The sequence below is a fragment of the Budorcas taxicolor genome, chromosome 1, assembly GCF_023091745.1.
Source record: "Budorcas taxicolor isolate Tak-1 chromosome 1, Takin1.1, whole genome shotgun sequence".
In the NCBI taxonomy this organism is placed as follows: domain Eukaryota; kingdom Metazoa; phylum Chordata; class Mammalia; order Artiodactyla; family Bovidae; genus Budorcas; species Budorcas taxicolor.
In genome coordinates this window covers 173,211,781-173,231,707 of record NC_068910.1, presented here as the reverse complement: position 1 = coordinate 173,231,707, position 19,927 = coordinate 173,211,781, and the positions used below count along the sequence as shown (strand labels likewise).

The 19,927-nt window shown below is 35.6% G+C and overlaps 1 protein-coding gene and 1 pseudogene across 1 annotated transcript in view; one reads left to right on the top strand and one right to left on the bottom strand.

The window, feature by feature from the left end:
* Positions 1-19,927, top strand: part of RSRC1 (arginine and serine rich coiled-coil 1) — a 444,672-nt gene that overhangs the window by 308,247 nt on the left and 116,498 nt on the right. The gene's annotated exons all lie outside the window — the stretch shown is intronic.
* On the bottom strand, positions 12,829-14,200 carry LOC128045207 (heterogeneous nuclear ribonucleoprotein A3-like; annotated as a pseudogene).

Here is a 19,927-nt window from a genome sequence, read left to right as displayed (position 1 = left end):
TCTTAAAATGTTTGCACAGTTTTCCAAACTAAACTGAGAGAAATGAACTATTTGTCATATTGCATTATCTGTTAGACAATGTATTTAAATAATACCATAAATAAAGAATAGTGACCAGCACAATTAGCAACATTTATTAGGAAAATTATTTAAACTTTAACCAAGGATGTAACTTCATATAAATGGAAAAGAACTTACCTAATACATACTATTTAAAATTCTTAAGCTAATTGGTACCTTGGTATTGATAAATATTAGAATAATATACCATGAAGAAAATTGATGAAGGAGTAAAATCGTTAAAATAACCTGGTACCCTATGAGGCCCTTTCTCTAGGCTTTTAATTTTTCATTTAGAAGGGGGGATTTTAAGGATCAATATGAAAATCTGTTGATAATATTATATTTAATTAGAGTAATCAAAAACCATGCTCAGAGCATGACACCTGCCAGGGAGAACTTCAAAAAGATAGTAAGCAGCATGCGTTAGAGTCGTCTCTTTTGCTTGTCCATGAGCACTAATCTAGCAGAAGTCCCAAATGGGGCAGCTAGTCAGCTATTTTATTGACTTTGATCTGGTTTGGGGGGCAGTTTATTTTCCCATAATGCCATTGATCAATGATTTCCTTTCAGCAGTGATGTAATTAAAGGGCTTTAGTCGGCTTCTGCTGTGTTGCCTTGAAATTTATTATTCTGGAGATTTAAAGAAGATCGATAGGGTGCAGTGGCCCGATGTTTAGACCCAAGTAGGAGGACCCTACTGAGATATAAGGCATGCAGAAAACAAGGCTTCAGGACACAAACAAGATGTTTACCTGGGACCCTGAGCTGACCTATTCACAACAGATCCTGTATAACCAGTAGCATTTTAGTACCTATTTTTATCACAGCCTCAAAACTCCTTTGTCCTCTTTGTTATTGCTTTTAGAGTTTATTTTAAAGCAGTTGAAATCAAATATTCCTGTTGTCAAAGGAAAAATTAAAATTTAAACATATTTGCCAGAAATGCAGAATTCAAATGCTTTCATCATGAAATGGAAATAAAACATGATTTACAGGAATTATGTATGTCTTCAAATACCCACTAAGATCTATTTAAATAGAATACCATTAATATCCTTTGTTTTATAACTAAACACAAATAGTTTATTTTTGTATGTTAAACACAAATAGTTTATTTTTGTATGTGTTGAAATTTACATATAATGAACAGTGTTCGTTAGTGATCAAAATATCACATTTGGGTAATGAACTCATGTGACATGACCTAGGACTAAGTAGAAATTAATAATTGCATTATAGCTTACACTATTTGGTAGTTTAGTAAAATCAGTTCAGAGAGTCTTTATAATATGTAAACCATACTTTCTGGGCCTCTTACAATTGTGTTTTAATGATATCAGAGTAAGTTAAAAATTAAGGAATCAGGTTTAAGTTCCCCAAATGATTTTCTGTATTACTTTGTTAATAAGATTGCTGTTAAATTTTTTTTCACCGAATACATTTGAAAATTATACACACTTCTCTTGGAAAATCTCAGTGTACATTAGCATATTTTAGATTTTAAGAAACCCCAAAGTAGTCCTCTTTAACTTTGCTTAACATGACAGTTTTCAGTCTTACTTGCCCTATGTCATAGATTTCATGGAGCCCCAGTTTGAAAAATTCGAGAAACAGTGAAAACAATCCTGACAGGACAAGAGACAGATGTCCTGAATTCTAATCCTGGCTTTGCCTTTCATTGTCCATATGACTTTCACCAGTTAATAATCACTCTGTGTCTCAGCTTTCTTATCTGTGAAATGAGATTGTGTCTAGAGGTTAGGGTTGTCAGGAGAGGATACCCAACATCCTGAGGAGCATTTTCAAAATGGACATTCCACCATACCCTCTCTCCTTGTGCTGAGTTTGCCTGTAGATGCTTTGATCTACTGGTTAATTGTGCCAGTATTAAAACTTACTTTCTCAACCTTGCAATTTATTTATTGAACTGTTGCTTTTAGGGACTTTCAGTCATCAAAGACATGTTGAAAATATCAAAGAGTAAACATAAGCACAACTTATTGCTTTGCTAAATTTAGGCAATGGCAGCAGACTGAGCCTCTTGATAAAAGTAACAAGCCATCTAGCCAGAAAGCAGTAGTGGTAATGCAGATAGTGTTATTTGCTATCTTGATAAACATTAACTAATATATAAACATTATTAAGACCATATAACATAGTTAAATAATCACTTCAGTTGCTCAACTGTGTCTGACTCTCTGTGACCCCATGGACTGCAGCACGCCAGGCTTCCCTGTCCATCACCAACTCCCAGAGCTTACTCAAACTCATGTCCATTGAGTTAGTGATGCCAGCCAACCATCTCATCCTCTGTCATCCCCTTCTCCTCCTACCTTCAATCTTTCCTAGCGTCAAGGTCTCTTCCAATGAGTTAGTTCTTCACATCAGGTGGCCAAAGTATTGAAGTTTCAGCTTCAACATCAGTCCTTCCAATGAACACCCAGGACTGATCTGCTTTAGGATGGACTGGTTGGATCTCCTTGCAGTCCAAGGGACTCTCAAGAGTCTTCTCCAACATCAGAGTTCAAAAGCATCAATTCTTTGGCACTCAGCTTTCTTTATAGTCCAACTCTCACATCCATATATGACTACAGGAAAAACCATAGCTTTGACTAGATGGATCTTTGTTAGCAAAGTAGTCTCTGCTTTTTAATGTGCTGTCTAGGTTGGTCATAGCTTTTCTTCCAAGGAGCAAGTTCTTAATTTCATGGCTGCAGTTAAGGAATAAGCAGAAGCAGATAACCATAGCGGAAAAAAAAATGAGTAAATTAGAGATTTTATGTACATTTTAATCGCTGTTGGTCATTTACAGTGAATTCTTGTAAATCTTACAAAAATTAAGATTTCTTGGCATCTTTTAGGAGCACCAATGACTTAGTAAACGATGGTGCCCTTGAATTCAGTATATGCAAGGTAAAAGGAGTGGCGGGATATGGAGAATTATAATCCTGCCTCCTGCAGCTTAGAGGCCAGGAGAAAGCACTCTCATACAATGCAGGAGAAATAAAGTGGCAGATACAGATATCCATTAAATGTCTAGATGCGTGGTTAAAGGTGGAGGAACATAATGTTTCATTTCTTTTCTTTCATAATTTATTTGTTTTATTTTTTATGGCACTCATTACTCTCTAACATATTTTATGCTTGATTAGTGGCTTAGCATCAAGCTTCCCAACTAGAAAGTAAGCTATGTAAGGGCAGGAATCTTGCCTATTTGTTTCAAGAACATATCCCTCATCCTGTAAAAGTAACTAGCATGTGGTGCATACATACTAAGTCGTGTCTGTTGTGTCCGACTCTTTGAGACTCTGTGGACCGTAGTCTGCCACAGGTGCTCATTAAGGCTGGTAGGCTTTTCAGAACTCTCGACTCTATGCACAGAGCACTGTGATCTGAACAGTGCTTTAGGTAAGAAACATTAGAACCACAGGAGTAATAAAAATTTAAAGAGGGTAAATGAAAAATATATATATTTTTAATTTACTGATATATAGGTTATGAAAATAACCAAGTTTGGGAAAGGTAAAACCATTTAGATAATATCATTATACAAGATAAAGGAAGCATAAAATAGTAAGGCACAGGGTTGAGAAAGGATAAATTTCGATACTGTTTTGGCTATTATGTAAAAGTATGAATTTTACATGTTTAGTATTTACAAAATAGGGTGTTAGTATTTTCTATATGTGATCATTATACTTCAGCATTTCACTGTCTTTTACACTTGTGGTTTATCAAGAAGCCAGGGTTGTTAACCACATAATTGTCCTTTAACTTCCCTGGTGGCTCAGATGGTAAAGAAACCGCCTGCAATGAAGGAGACCCAGGTCTCATCCCTGGGTTGAGAAGATCCCCTGGAGAAGCAAATGGCTACCCACTCCAGTGTTCCTGCCTGGAAAATCCCATGGACAGAAGAATCTGGAGGCCTACAATTAACAGGGTCACAAACAGTCAGACATGACTGAATGACTAACACTTTAATTGTCCCTTATGCCACTCATTCCTATTGTTGAGTAAACTCCTTCTAAATCTAAATCCTAAGTGTTCATCATGGAATGTGCTTACTTGTTTTCCATCTATATTTTCATATTAAGTAATCTAATCCATTCTCGGGACTTCAGATAGCATCCATGTATAACAATTTCTAAATTCCAGTACACTCTTTAGAACTGCAGACTTACATAGCTAATTGCCTGTCCTCTCCACTTACCTGTCAAACAGGAAAGTCCTGGATTCTTCCTGCTCACACCCTCATCCCTGCTCCTCTTTCATTGTCCCTTCATTACATCTTTCCAGTTGCTCAAAACAGCAATTTGGCACTTCCATTCTATTAGCATGGTCTGTAGCCACCTAAGATGCATTTAAATCTTTCTACTGATCCCATTTTTACTGCCTTTACCCTGGGTAAGTCATCAAAATTTCTTGGCTTGACCACTGCAATAGCCTTCTATCTTATGTGTCTACAGTCTTGCCCCCTATAATACATCCCATAGTTCTCAGAATGAGCTTAAACTATGAATTGGAACCTGCCATTCCCCTGCAGGAGAAAACGCAAAAAACCCTGGTGGCTGCCATTTGCTGCTGGGATGAAATTTCAGAATTCTTAGTATGGCGCCAGGTGCTTTCAGGTTTGCCCATGTCTACTCCTCCAGCCTCATCTTAGACTGTTCTTTACTAAACTCCATACTGACCTGCTCTTTTGTTCCTTGGTTAGCATGTTATTCCACCTCCCTGAAATAGATACCTCCATCCTCTCACCCAAATTAATTTAGGCTTATTATTAAAGTTTCAGTTTAAATTTTATACCTCAGAGAAGCCTTGACACCTGTTCACTAGATAGCATCAGTGTCTCTGAAATTTTGTGAACTTTTCCTTCATAGCAATCAGTCAGTTTTTAATTAAATATGATGTTCACAATTATTTGTTTGACCTTTCTCAGACCTTTAGAGAGTCAAACTGTGTATCCCTTTTGTATACTGTGTCCTCAACACTTAGCATAGTTCCTGTCATATAGAAGGTACTCAGTAAGATTCTCCGTTGTTGTTGTTGTTGTTTTTTAAATAATTTCTCTTTTGAATTTTTAGCTTTTCAGCATTTCACAATTCTCTTTGACCTTTTGTAGTGTGAAATACAGAGAAAAGTATATAAATGTACATATCACTGAATTATGAAACACAACACCACCTGTGTTATACTACCCAAAACAAGAAACAGCACTTCACTAGTATTTGGAAACCTCAATTTTCTTTTTCCTATAACTCCCACATTACCCTATGCTATAGTAATCAATCACTCTCTTGTTTTTATTAATAATTTTACCACCTAAGTATATAATACTAAGCACTATAGTTAAATTTTCCCAGTTTTGAACTGGAATCATATACTATATATTCTCTTGGGTCTTTTCTCAATATTGTTCTTAAGATTCATCTGTTTGCTTGTAGCTGTACTATGTTGATTCTGTGCTGTATCATTTCATTGTATGAACATAATACAGTTGTGTTTTTTTTTTTTTACCCTTTATGCTATTGATGGACTTTTATTGCACTAATTCAAGGCTGCTCTGAACATTCTTGTAAAAGTTTATATTCTCGCTTGTGTGTACATGAAGTTCTCTAAACTCCATAGCTAAGAGTAGAATGCTGTCTCATAGAGTATGTGTGATCTCAAATTTACGAGGCAATGTAAAGCTTTTCCAAAATGGTTATATCAGTTTCTTTTCTCAACAATAGCGTATAAGAGTTCCTATTGCTCTAAAACTTCTCACCGTTACTTAATACTGTCAGACTTTTTTATTTTAGCCAGACTTAAATCATTTTATTTTTAATTTCCATTTCTCCTGTTATCAGAAAGCTTTAGTAGTTTTTCACTGGTTTGTTAGGCACAAAAATTTCTTAATTTATGAAGTGCCTTCTTGAGTGTTTAGCCCATTTTCCTACTGTTATGTTTTTCCTTATTTTTTTTCTATTGACTTAAAGGAATTCTTGATAGATTCTGGATATGAGTTGTTTATAAATAATTCTGAATGACTGAATGTGGCTCTTTCCAGCCCACCTACTACTTCTTCCTCATTCTCTAGAGTTATAGGGTATATATTGAAGATACAGAGCAATATCCATGTTCAGTCTACTTTCAGTTGTGAAACATTGTTTGGTATCTTTATGATCTGCCATTTTTGTTCTGAAGATAATTCAAGATGATGGTTAAATTTTAAAAGATCTCTCTTTATGGTTTATATTAATAGGAAAATACAAAACTTGATTTCCAACTTCCCTAAAGAGTTACATAGAGGTTTTCTTTCTGAAATGTGTAAAATGAGTAAGGAGGAAGGGATGAGAATCATAATATACATAATTCAAATGATTTTGAATTTATCTGAAGATTCTTAATCCTATTCATTTAACTGTGATGAGCTCTACTAGAACCATAAAATGTAAGTGATTCAAATTATTGTTTCAGAGCCACTGATTTTGGTGACTTCCCTGGTGGCTCTGATGGTAAAGAATCTGCCTGCAATGCAGGAGACCCAAGTTCAATCTCTGGATTGGGAAGATCGCCTGGAGAAGAGAATAGCTACCCACTCTAGTATTCTTATTTTGGTTTTTTTTTTTTAATTGGAAACTAGTTACTTTACAATATTGTGGTGGTTTTTGCCAAACATTGAGATGAATCAGCCACAGGTGTACATGTGTCCCCCACCCCAAATCCCCCTTCTCTCTCCTTCCCCATCCCATCCCTCTGGGTTGTCCCAGTGCACCAGCTTTGAGTGCCCTGTTTCAAGCATCGAACTTGGACTGGTAATCTGTTTCACATATGGTAATATACATGTTTCAATGCTATTCTCTCAAATCATCCCACCCTTGCCTTCTCCCACAGAGTCCAAAAGTCTGTTCTTTACATCTGTGTCTCTTTTGCTGTCTCGCATATAAGATCATGATTACCGTCTTTCTAAATTCCATATATATGCATTAATATACAAATATAATGTATTGGTGTTTTTCTTTCTGACTTACTTCACTCTATATAATAGGCTCCAGTTTCATCCACCTCATTAGAACTGATTCAGATGTGTTCTTTTAATAGCTGAGTAATATTCCATTGTGTATATGTACCACAACTTTCTTATCTATTCGTCTGCTGATGGACATCTAGGTTGCTTCCATGTCCTACCTATTGTAAACAGTGCTGCAATGCACATTGGGGTACACGTGGCTCTCTCAATTCTGGTTTCCTCAGTGTGTATGCCCAGCAGTGAGATTGCTGGGTTGTATGGCAGTTCTGTTTTCAGTCTTTTAAGGAATCACCACACTGTTCTTCACAGTGGCTGTACTAGTTTATATTCCCACCAACAGTGTAAAAGGGTTCCCTTTTCTCTGCACCCTCTCCAGCATTTATTGTTTGTAGACTTTTTGATAGTAACCATTCTGACTGGCGTGAGATAGTACCTCATTGTGGTTTTGAGTTGCATTTCTCTGATAATGAGTGATGTTGAGCATCTTTTCATATGTTTGTTAGCCATCCGTATGTCTTCTTTGGAGAAATGTCTGTTTAGTTCTTTGGCCCATTTTTTGATTGGGTCATTTATTTTTCTGGTATTGTGCTGCATGAGCTGCTTGTATATCTTTGAGATTAATTCTTTGTCAGTTGCTTTGTTTCCTATTATTTTCTCCCATTCTGAAGGTTGGCTTTTCACCTTGCTTATAGTTTCCTTCATGTGCAAAAGCTTCTAAGTTTAATTAGGTCCCATTTGTTTATTTTTGCTTTTATTTCCATTACCCTGCAAGGTGGATCATAGAGGATCCTGCTGTGATTTATGTCAGAGAGTATTTTGTCTATGTTTTCCTCTAGAAGTTTTATAGTTTCTGGTCTTAAATTTAGATCATTAACCCATTTTAAGTTTTTTTGTGTACAGTGTTAGAAAGTGTTCTAGTTTCATTCTTTTATAGGTGGTTGACCAATTTTTCCAGCACCACGTGTTAAAGAGATTCTTATCTCCATTGTATGTTTTTGCCTCCTTTGTCAAAGATAAGGTGTCCATAGGTGCATGGATTTATCTCTGGGCTTTCTATTTTGTTCTATTGATCTATATTTCTGTCTTTGTGCCAGAACTATACTGTCTTCATGACTGTAGCTTTGTAGTACAGTTTTAAGTCAGGCAGGTTGATTCCTCCAGTTCCATTCTTCTTTCTCAAGATTGCTTTGGCTGTTCAAGGTTTTTTGTGTTTCCATACAAATTGTGAAATTATTTGTTCTAGTTCTGTGAAAAATACTGTTGGTAGCTTGATAGGGATTGCATTGAATCTATAGATTGCTTTGGATAGTATACTCATTTTCACTATATTGATTCTTCCGATCCATGAACATGGTATATTTCTCCATCTATTTGTGTCCTCTTTGATTTCTTTCACCAGTGTTTTATAGTTTTCTATATATAGGTCTTTTGTTTCTTTAGGTAGATATATTCCTAAGTATTTTATTTTTTTCATTGCAATGGTGAATGGAATTGTTTCCTTAATTTCTCTCTCTGTTTTCTCATTGTTAGTGTATAGGAATGCAAGGGACATCTGTGTGTTGATTTTATATCCTACAACTTTACGATATTCATTGATTAGCCCTAGTAATTTTCTGGTGGAGTCTTTAGGGTTTTCTATGTAGAGGATCATGTCATCTGCAAACAGTGAGAGTTTTACTTCTTTTCTTCCAATCTGGATTCCTTTTATTTCTTTTTCTGCTCTGATTGCTGTGGCCAAAACTTCCAAAACTATGTTGAATAGTAATGGCGAGAATGGGCACCCTGTCTTGTTCCTGACTTTAGGGACAATGCTTTCATTCTTTCACTATTGCCCCTCTAGTATTCTTGCCTGGGGAATTCTGTGGACAGAGGGAGTGGCAGGCTATAGTCCTTGAGGTCAAAAAGCATCAGACATGACTGTCTAACACTTTTCTTGCCTGAATTTTACTGATTTTTTAAAGAATCACTTCAAATGTCACCTTCTGTTGGAAGTCTTAGTTATCCTCCACCAGAGTGAATAAGTTCTGTATTTCCTTTGCAGATCTGTATCGTAGAACTTAACTTCCACACTGTTATGAAAATGGATTTTCTTGCCTAAATCCTGTTCTTGTTTCTTTAGACCTTTCATAGGTCATCTGTCAATCATAACCACCCAGGAAGTCATAAAATAAGTATTATTTAAAAAGAAAATCTAATGGGATAGGTAGGCCTTATCCCCCTTGACAGTCCAATAAATCATCCTCTTAAAGGGTTAATTTAAAATCTTAGTACTCTCCATTACTGAGCTGGGAGATTAATTACATAGAAACATCCTAACAGTTCACTTTTACAGTTAATTTGCAGCTTTTACAGTTAATTTCTCTCTAATTTTCCTTTTAAGCCATCCTTAGAAATTTTATTTGATCATACAAAAAAAAACAGCAGATTGCAAATTTTGAGTGTTACCAGTTTCTTGCAAGCACATCCTTTCTCCACGAGGTATTGACTTAGATGGAATAAAATGAAATTTTGTTCCAAGTTTAACCCTTCAGCAACCCTTGCTAAATACAAATAAATCATCTGTAATTACATTCAATAGCAGTTTTGTTAGGTGTCATTCATGATTTCATTGTTAGTTGAAAGTATCCTCTGTAGCCCCTGTATTTGCTTCTATTCAAACAATCAGTCTTTTTCATTGTGTTTTCTTGAAGATAGTGTGAGGCAGGAAAGCAGGGGTGATATTATGACTGTCTCTCTTATTATCATCTCTTTTCTTTTGATTTTTACCTCTATGACCTACTTCCTGTTTCCAAAGAGATATGGTTTGAGAAATAGTCAAGTTTTATTTTATTGTTGTGTTGTTCTTGAAATGATCCAGCTTGGAAGAGTCTTCTGTATATTTTAAAACTGTTTTCATAGAGTAGGAAGAATGCTTTTTCAGTCATGTACACTGCTCCTTTTTGCCTTTTACAGAATGTGCTAGGTTTGATATGGGGCTCTGGAATTAGACTCCCTCTGTTAGTTTTGGCTCTGTCATTTACTAGCTAACTGAGTGACTTTGGGCAATTACTGAAGTTTTCATGCCTCAGATTCCTAACTGGTAAAAAATGGGATATTAATGTTGAGCATTAAATAACTTTACATATGTAAAGCTTAGAATGATTGCTAGTACATGGTAACTCAGTAAATACTGACTTTTGTTTATTATTACTGTTGTTATTATCAGTGTCATGTGAGTTGATTGAACCAGAACTCACTATAGAAAGTGAACCAGAACTCACTATAGAAAGTGAAAGTTTTTTTTCAACAAAAACAGTTGGTTATTTGTTATCTCATACAATTAAAACAATTTTATATCTTTGCTCCTTCAACAAGATGAAGAGCTTAACAAGACTAATACTTTGAATTATGTTAAAACAAATTATAATTAGTCCATGGAAACCTTCATTATTATAGTATTTGACTTTAAAATACATAATTTGCATAGACTTGTACAGATTATTCTGTTTTTAATAAGATATTCTAATTTGCTTTATTAGATTTTATTTTTCCTTGATTTTAAAGTTTCATGGAATTTAAGATGTGATATATCAAGACTTTTCCTTTATTATGTCACAAACAATTCTAAGTATCAGAACATATAGCCATATCTTTTATCCTGAAGATCACTAGGAATGTATCACACATGCTCAATATCAATTTTTGTGCTCTCAAATTTAATGCATTCTTTAATTAGTTATTTCATACTTTGAATTAACATCCTATTGGTAGTTTATATAGAATAATTTCCTTTATCTAATTTCTAGTTTTCTTTTATTCTTTTCCTTTTGTTAACTTTTTTTCTTCTCTCAACTGTTCTGATAGTTTCAGTTTGTTTCACTTTATTTTATTGAAGTATAGTTGATTCACAATATTGTGTTAGTTTTAGGTGTACTGAAAATTGATTCAGATATACATATATATGCAAACACACATATATAATATCTTTTCAGATTATTTTTCCATTATAGGTTATTATAACATATAATTCCCTGTGCTAAACAGTAAATCCTTGTTGCTTATCTATTTTATGTATAATAGTTTGTATCTGTTAATCCCATAATCCCAATTTATTCTGCTCCCCAATCCCTTTCCCCTTTGGTAACTTAGTTTGTTTTTTCTGTCTGTGAGTCTATGTATATGGATTCATTTGTATTATTTTTAAGATTCCACATAGAATTGATATCATATAATATTTGTCTTTCTCTGTCTGATTTACTTCACTCAGTATAATAATCTCTAGGTTCATCTATGTTGCAAATGGCAATATTGCCTTCTTTATGGCTGAGTAATATTCGTGTGTGTGTGTGTGTGTGTGTGTGTGTGTGTGTGTGTGTAAGAAGGTAAAGTAAGAAGGTTCCCTTTCTCCATACCCTTTTCAGCATTTATTATTTGTAGACTTTTTGATGATAGCCATTCTGACCAATGTGAGGTGAGACCTCATTGTAGTTTTGATCTGCATTTTTCTAGTTAGTAATGTTGAGCATTTTTTCAGAGAGTTGTCTGTTTAGGTCTTGTGAGTTGTTTGTTTCTTTTAATTTTTAAATTTATTTTTAATTGGAGGATAATTACTTTACAATATTGTGTTAGTTTCTACCATATAGCAACATGAATCAGCCATAGGTATACGTATGTCCCTCCCACCTCTTACCCATTGCACCCCTCTAGGTTGTCACAGAACCTCAGGTTTGAGCACCCTGCATCATACAGCAAATTCCTACTGGCTATCTATTTTACATATGATAATTATATGTTTCATGTTTGTTTTTTAATGTTGAGTTTTTGATCTGTTTGTCTATTTTGAATGTTAACCTCTTGTTGATCACATTGTTTATAAATATTTTTTCCCATTCTCTAGATTATCTTTTGTTTGTTTGTTTGTTTCCTTTGCTGGGCAAAAGCTTTTAAGTTAGATTAAGTCCCATTTGTTTATTTTTATAAGTATTCTGATTGACAAATCCAACTGAATTTCTAGCTGATAGCCAGCAACAACCATCAGGCACATGAGTGAGCAGCCTTCAGCCCACCAGCCATCAAGTCAGTCCCAGTCTTTGTGTTGCCCCATTCGATGCTGCATGGAGCCTACTCTACCTGAATCCTGCTCAAGTTCAAATTTGCAATGATTTTCAAATGTGTAATGTTCACAGTTAATGAATGTGGATGTCTGAAGCATGAGTTTGTGCTGCTATATAGCAAAAATAACTGACATACAAGGGTAAACTCTTCCTATCTTCAAAGTAACATTTTTAAGGAAATAAATATTATTGGAATTATTTCCCAGGAAATTTGACCATGGAAGTCACTTGGTATTTTTGGCATAGGAATAAACTCTTTTATTTCTTTTTTTTTTTTTGAAAAGATAAAAATTCCTTTTTTTTTTATTCCTGGTACCACTACCACAATTTACAGGGCAATATACCTGATGTACTGAAAAGAAAAAAAGACAAAGCTACAACAGATAAAAGACCTCAGGAATGTACATCTAATTGACACCACATTGCATTAATCGATAGCTGCACTTTTTGCAACCTGTGGCTATGACAATCCTGAACAAGACGGGTTTCCTGTTTAAGCTGCAATAACTTTTCTGACTATGGATCATCATTCCTTCTGTGGCAGATTTTTACAGTTCCTCTAACACATTTGGGACAACTGTCTCAAAGTAACCTGCAGCTTTCCTGACAACTCCTCGCTCTCTCTCCTGCTAAGAACTGTAGCCCTTTTCTTCTGAGTTTTTAGAACCTCCTGCTACCATATCCACCATTTCCACCACCAGATCCATAACCACCACCATAGGGACTGCCCGAGCTTCTTCCACCAAAACTACCCCCTTTCATGGGTCCCTAATTGGATTGCTGTTGTCCACTATAATTTCCAAAATCATTATAGTTTCCACCACCACCATAGTTACCTCCAAAAATTCCTCCTTCATTGTAACCATCATATCCTCCACCACCGCCACCATATCCACCACCTTGGTTTCCATATCCTGGTCCACCACCACCGTAACCTCCTCTACTACTATAACCAGGACCACCACCATAGTTGCCACCATCACCTCCAAATCCATTATATCCACCATCACCTCCTCCATAACTCCCTCTGCTGCCATCACCTCCACCACCATAGCCTTCTCTTCCACCAAAGTTTCCACCATGGCCGAAGTTACCTCCACCATCTCCAAAGTTTCCTCCATGACCCATAAAGTTGCCAGATCCACCTCCGTGACCTCATTGTGATCCAGCAGATTGCATCTCTTATTTAGAAAGGGCCTTTTTCACTTCACAATTATGCCCATTAATAGTGTGGTATTTCTGAACAACAATTTTATCAACTGTACCATGATCATCAAAAGTTACAAAAGCAAATCCTCTTTGCCCCACTCTGCCTGTCTTCCATAACTTCTATGGTTTCAATCTTGCCATGCTTTTCAAAGTAGTCTCTCAGATTACATTCTTCTATATCTTCTTTAATACCACCACCAAAAATTTTCTTCACTGTTAGATGGGCACCAGGCTTTAGAGAATCCTCTCTAGAAACAGGAGTTTTTCCCTGGTGGCTCAGATGGTAAAGCGTCTGTCTACAATGCGGGAGACCCAGGTTCAATCCCTGGGTTGGGAAGATCCCCTGGAGAAGGAAATGGCAATCCACCCCAGTACTATTGCCTGGAAAATCCCATGGACAGAGGAGCCTGGTAGGCTACAGTCCATGGGGTGGCAAAGAGTTGGACACGGCTGAGCGACTTCACTTTCACTTTCACTTTCTAGAAACAGCTCTCTTTGGTTCCACTACACGCCCATCAACCTTGTGTGGTCGAGCACACATTTTGCATCCACTTCAACACAAGAGTAAGTCACAAAACCAAAACCCCTGGAATGTTTGTTTGGGGGTCTCTCATCACCACACAATCTGTAAGTGTGCCCCATTTCTCAAAGTGTTCTCTTAAGCTATCATCTGTAGTTTCAAAGCTCAGACCACCAATAAACAGCTTTCTCAACTGCTCAGGTTCCTTGGGATCATGATCCTCCTCCCCGCGGCGGCGGCGGCCATGGCAGCGGCCATGGCCAGAGTCGAGCTGGGGCAACTGGGCGGCGGTTTTACCTCCATTTTGAGACCAGACTCGCCTCTTCCAACTCCCAGGAATAAACTCTTTAGAATGTCTGTGAAAAAAAAATTTTAAGCTCTGTGATAACATGTATAAGTATAGCACAAAAATAATTTCAACATTTCTTCATCTCTTTGAATATGTATATTTCTTGTCCTTTCACTGACTGTAATAACTGCCAGTTTTCTTAACATTATCATTATTATTATTGTCTTATTTTGTATAGAACAAAGATGAGAAATATGGAAAATCAGTCACCACTCACTAGGCTACACTTATAATGCAGTAGTAGTTGATCAGTGCACTTTTTTATGCGGAGTCAAGGTATAACTTCCGAATTCTCAACACAGCACTTCATGTTGTCACAGATGTTCATGCCAGTGGAATGAACATCTGAGATGTGACCTATAATTTATAAAATAGCTTATAAATATTTTTAAATTTAACATATGACATGATCTTCATATATAATTTTTTTCCCTTCCCAATTTGGCCCCCAGACTCTCAAAGCTACCTTGATACCGCCATCACTCTGCTTATTTGAAGGTATTTCTTTTACTTTTGAGAGGTCTCTGCTTCACATACACTTTTTTTCCTTTTCTCTTTTTTTAACCTCTCCTGTAGCTTTTTTCTGTGTTAAGTCAAAAGTTACCTAAGTTTGTGGAAAAAAATCACTCTGAGATTTCCCTAAGGGGACAATATGGTGAGTGGGAAAAACTATTACAATTTCCTATAAAACATTTTCACTATGGAAAAAAGATGAGAAGTAAGTATATGAGTGATGAGTTTATTTGCAAAATTTTATAGTACATCTGAAGAGAATTGATTATGTAAGGAAACTGAGGCCATGCTATGTCCCAGGTGCTAGACTGCTTATACACTTTAACTTGTTTGATTGTCAGAATACACCTATAAGGAGAATATCACTACCCAAATTTTTCCATTTATATAGATTTATTAATCATTTGTTCTTACTCATCTGTTAATTTATTTTTTTCTTCTATAAATTATTTGAAAGATTTTATAGCACCGTAATAAAGTGGTGATATACGAGTTTTTAAATATCATAAAAAGGAAAAATATTCATTAATCAGTCAAGAGCAGGAGAATAAAACAGAACAAATTTCACACATCAAAAGAGCCTATAGAATTGCTGTTACTTGTTCTAGATTTCCTGACAAAAGCAGTTTATCACAGAGAACTAAAAGTTTCACCACGAATCTTTCCCTAAAAGGGAATTCTTACATGGGGCTTCAAGTAGAGCATTTTTTATTAAATGAAATACTGTAAATATTTAAGTGCTATTTTATGTGGCTTTTTATATACTAGCATCATCATCATCATGTGATTATAATGTATAATATCCTCAACATCATAATTGCAAGAAATGAAATAATAGATTTCATGTACCACATGCTTTTAATATATATCAATAAAAGCCATAAAAAAGCATCATAGTGAAATTTAGTGTCTTAGGAAAATGTGATCCAAGAATATAGTATTCTGATGGATCTGCTTGAATCTAATTAAAACCCAGTATATATGGAGAAGCAGAATGCCTGTTCCTATAATAATTCTTCTATGTGAACTTGCATTCAGTCAGGCTTTTATACTAGAAGTAATAGGAGTTATTTTAATCCTCTCTGCTCTTAAAAGGGTCTGAAATGTTAATACTCTATGTGGTTGATTTGGGGGTAGAATCTTAAACTTTAGAGATCAAATGAACAGGTGATGGGGTGACATTCTTTTATGAGAACCCAGAGCCTGAAGAGAACACCCTCCTAGGTAGCTAGCCTATTACCTCTGCAGGAAGGTAGGCTGAGAAGGGGACACTTCCAGGAAAGTCCAGCATTTTTCAGGTATCAATGCTACATCCATCTCAGGACAAGAATGTATAAACAAAACAATTCCCAAATTTTTACAACCTTCAGCAGAGCAGACATTTTCAAATCTTTTCATACTTCATCTTACTTAATTTCTCATTATGGTCCTAGAAAATTTTCAGAAGTATTGCCATTAAATGTCAGATTTGAGAAAAGCTTCCCAGAAAAGTAAGATTAATTTGTTCATTTGATTAAAATTTTCAGATGAAATAAATCAAGTGATAACTTTCCTGCCATTGAAACTGTTCAAAGCCTCCTTTTTCTTGTAAGTCTGTTCTCATCAACCAGTTTATTGGAATTCATTTCAAGCAAGGGACCTCACCTAGAGGGATTCAAAATATGGTTAACTCTACATTTAAAATACACGATCCAAGTTTTTAATCAAATGAATTTTATAAAGAAACATTATTGTGTCCCAATGAGAAAGGGGTTTAAGTTTTTTTTTTCATTCAAGACTATTTTTCTAGCATTGAAGAGCTGAAAGTAAAGCAAGTGGGTATCAGCTAGAGTCTATGCCATGATTTTTTTAAGATGGCAAATAAAAGTAAAGTTTACCTTGCAAATATTCAACATGATGTTTGTAAATTTTGCTAATCGATTGGTGAAAGCCCAATTAAATACCTAGTAAATTTGCTTTGGTCACATTTTAATGAATGTCATTAAAAATATATATGAATCGTGTCAATACACTTCTATCAAATTTTAGCAAGTGTTAAAATATATTCAGTGCAAATGTAAGAATAAGTGAAATATTTAATACGTTGACTTTTACAAAGATCTCTCATTAAGTTATTATGTGATGCAGGGACCCCACTGAATAGTGCTTACTGCTATGACCTGTGCATCTTCTTATCATTTTTTTCTCCATCACATGGAAAAAAAAACTGATGTTCTGGCTTTGGTATGGCCCTAGGACCACAACACAATACACAAATGGACAGTGACCAGTTGTGGAGATGGTTCAAGCAAATAATTTTTACTGTCCTAGGTGACAGTTCATTTGTAACTAACTAAAAACTTGAGTTCTGTTTTGTGCCTGATTTTTATTCTTCTGAAAAAAGTGGAGAGTGCCCTGAGTTACAGTACCGATCCACTTTGAGTGATCTAAGAAGGTCACTTAAGCCAATGACTGAAAGGTCTACAGATTCTATTTTCCCATTCTAAAATCAAATGATTTGTGTTTTTATTTCATAAAAGATCTGAATTATTGACAGTCGCATTTTGAGTTGGCGCCTACTTCATACATAGGCCGAGCAGGTAACGATACATCCTCCTTTTGTGCTGCCTTTATAAATTTGAAGATATTAGGTACTTTGTACTTTGTTATGGTGCATAGATAGACCCTCATGAAATAGACATGTCTTCTAAGAGCCTGAAGATAGAATAGAATCATATAATAGACACTAGAAATGTAGCACAGAAGAGACTAATGTTTCACACTCAAAGTTTAGCCCTTTATATTAGCAGCAAGTTTTAGTGTAACTTTTTTTACGTTAACAAACCTTTGAAATAGGTAGAGGTTGTTCTCTACTGTGAACACATACCCTCCCCCTAACACACACACACACACTCATTCTTTCTCATTCTTTCTTTACCTATTTCTCATTTTCTCCTCTACGTTCATCTGCCTCTCCCTCTCTCCCTCCGTCCTTTCCTTCTCATAAGTAAGACCCCAAAAGCTTCAATTTAAAAAAGATTTGAAGAATTTACCTGTTTACCATTATCACGTATCATAAATTGTTTTGATATGTGCACTCACACATTCAGCACATTCAGTCATTTGTTACATCAACATTATCTCGTGTATGCCAAGCATTGTGCTAGGCGCGGCGAATAAAGCAAGCAAAACAAACCTGAACTCACCCTACATTTAGAGGGTTAAGTGATTCACTCTTATGAATAAGGAAACAACTTTGGCTGAAAGTGCTAAATCTCATGAAAAGATTTTAAATGATTTGCTTGACACTCAGTAAATAAACCAAACAGATAAGAATCTAAGTCAGAGTTTTACAACTCTATGGTAGTCTAAGGAACTATGATCATCTCTAATTAGCAGTGTGGAAAGATTACTCTTCTGAAAGTAGTAAGGTCTTGGTTCTTGGAATGGCTCTGCCACTAATTAGCTGTATCACTTTGAACAAGTCAGTTGACATCTGGGCCTCAATTTTTCTCACATATAAAAATGAGAGAAGTGAACTTGGGGGTCTCTAAGATCCTTTTCAGATCTTAAGAGCTTATGATTATCCAAATGTACAAACTCAACATAAATGAAATTCCTAGTTTTCTTTAAGATACAAAGTAACATATATATAAAGTAACAGTTTTTCTATATATTTGAAGTTATCTATACAGTATAAATAAAAAATATAATTCCCCTAGCAACAAAAGTATAAAATTTCTAAAAGAAACTTGACTGATAATTAAAAATATACTGAGCACTTACTGTGTGCAGATAAGACTATTGCTAGGTAAAGACTGCTGCTACTGCTGCTAAGTCGCTTCAGTCATGTCCGAATCTGTGCGACCCCATAGATGGAAGCCTACCAGGCTCCCCCGTCCCTGGGATTCTCCAGGCAAGAACACTGGAGTCGGTTGCCATTTCCTTCTCCTATGCATATAAGGGAAAAGTGAAAATGAAGTCACTCAGTTGCATCCGAATCTTAGCGACCCCATGGACTACAGCCTACGAGGCTCCTCCATCCATGGGATTTTCCAGGCAACAGTACTGGAGTGGGGTGCCATTGCCTTCTCCAAGGTAAAGACTAGTGCTAGGTAAAAGTCAAGGAGCCTGCCTCCATGGAATTTATGTTCCGGTAGGGAAAGCAAATAGAAGAGAGTTATTTGTACAATTAAGCCAATAATAATTTTTATAAATTCAATGAAGGAAAAGAATTGACTAATAAGAGAGCATGTGTGTGTGTGTGTGTGTGTGTGTGTGTGTAGCACATATAGCCAAGGCTAAAATATTCACTTTTCTTTGTTCCATTCCATTCAACAACAATTTAACTGTTATTTGCCTGGTACTGAGGAGAGTTTCCCCAAGATGTGATATTTTCAATGGTAAAACTGGGGAAGTCCCAGACAAAACAGGACATTGATCACACTAGCACCATGGTACATTTTGAAAACAAAAGACCAATGTGAATGAACACATAAGGATTAAGATGATTGAGCATAACTTGAATAAAGCTGGTAAGGTAGGCAAAGGACAGATGACTTATAGAGCTTTGCTTGTTTCTCCCAAATGGAAAACCAACATAGGGCTTGACATGATTAGAATTCATTCTTAGAAAATCCATCTGCCAGTAGTAAGAATAGTGGATTTGGTGGTTATGTAAAGGTTGTGGTGATAGTGATGATAAGGTTATCACAAAGCTAATTTTAGAAAGATTAGTGAGATTATTGCAGTAATTAAAATAAAAGATGGTGAAGGGTATAGGGTAATGACAGTATGAGAAGTAGTAGGCAGATTAAAATACATGATATATTGAAAGTAGAATTTATGAAATCTAGAAATATGATTGTGGGAAGGTCAAGTAATGATAGAATAATTGGCATCTAGAGAATCTGAGATAATGGAATATTCTTAGAGAAGTATCGAGGGGAAAAGTGACCTCAGGCTAATGAAAAAAACTCAAATCCTGTAATGGGAGCATTGCCTTAAAAACACAGCAGAAAGTTGACTCTTGAAATATAGTACCACAAAAGAGTAAGAAAATACTAAATTGCATTTAGCATGTGCTGTCTCTAAAATAAATGAAAAACATATGCTATCTGAAATAATAGAGAAAGAAAAAAGAAGAAATGAAATGGAGACAGACCAACATGATAAGAACTATTATGTCA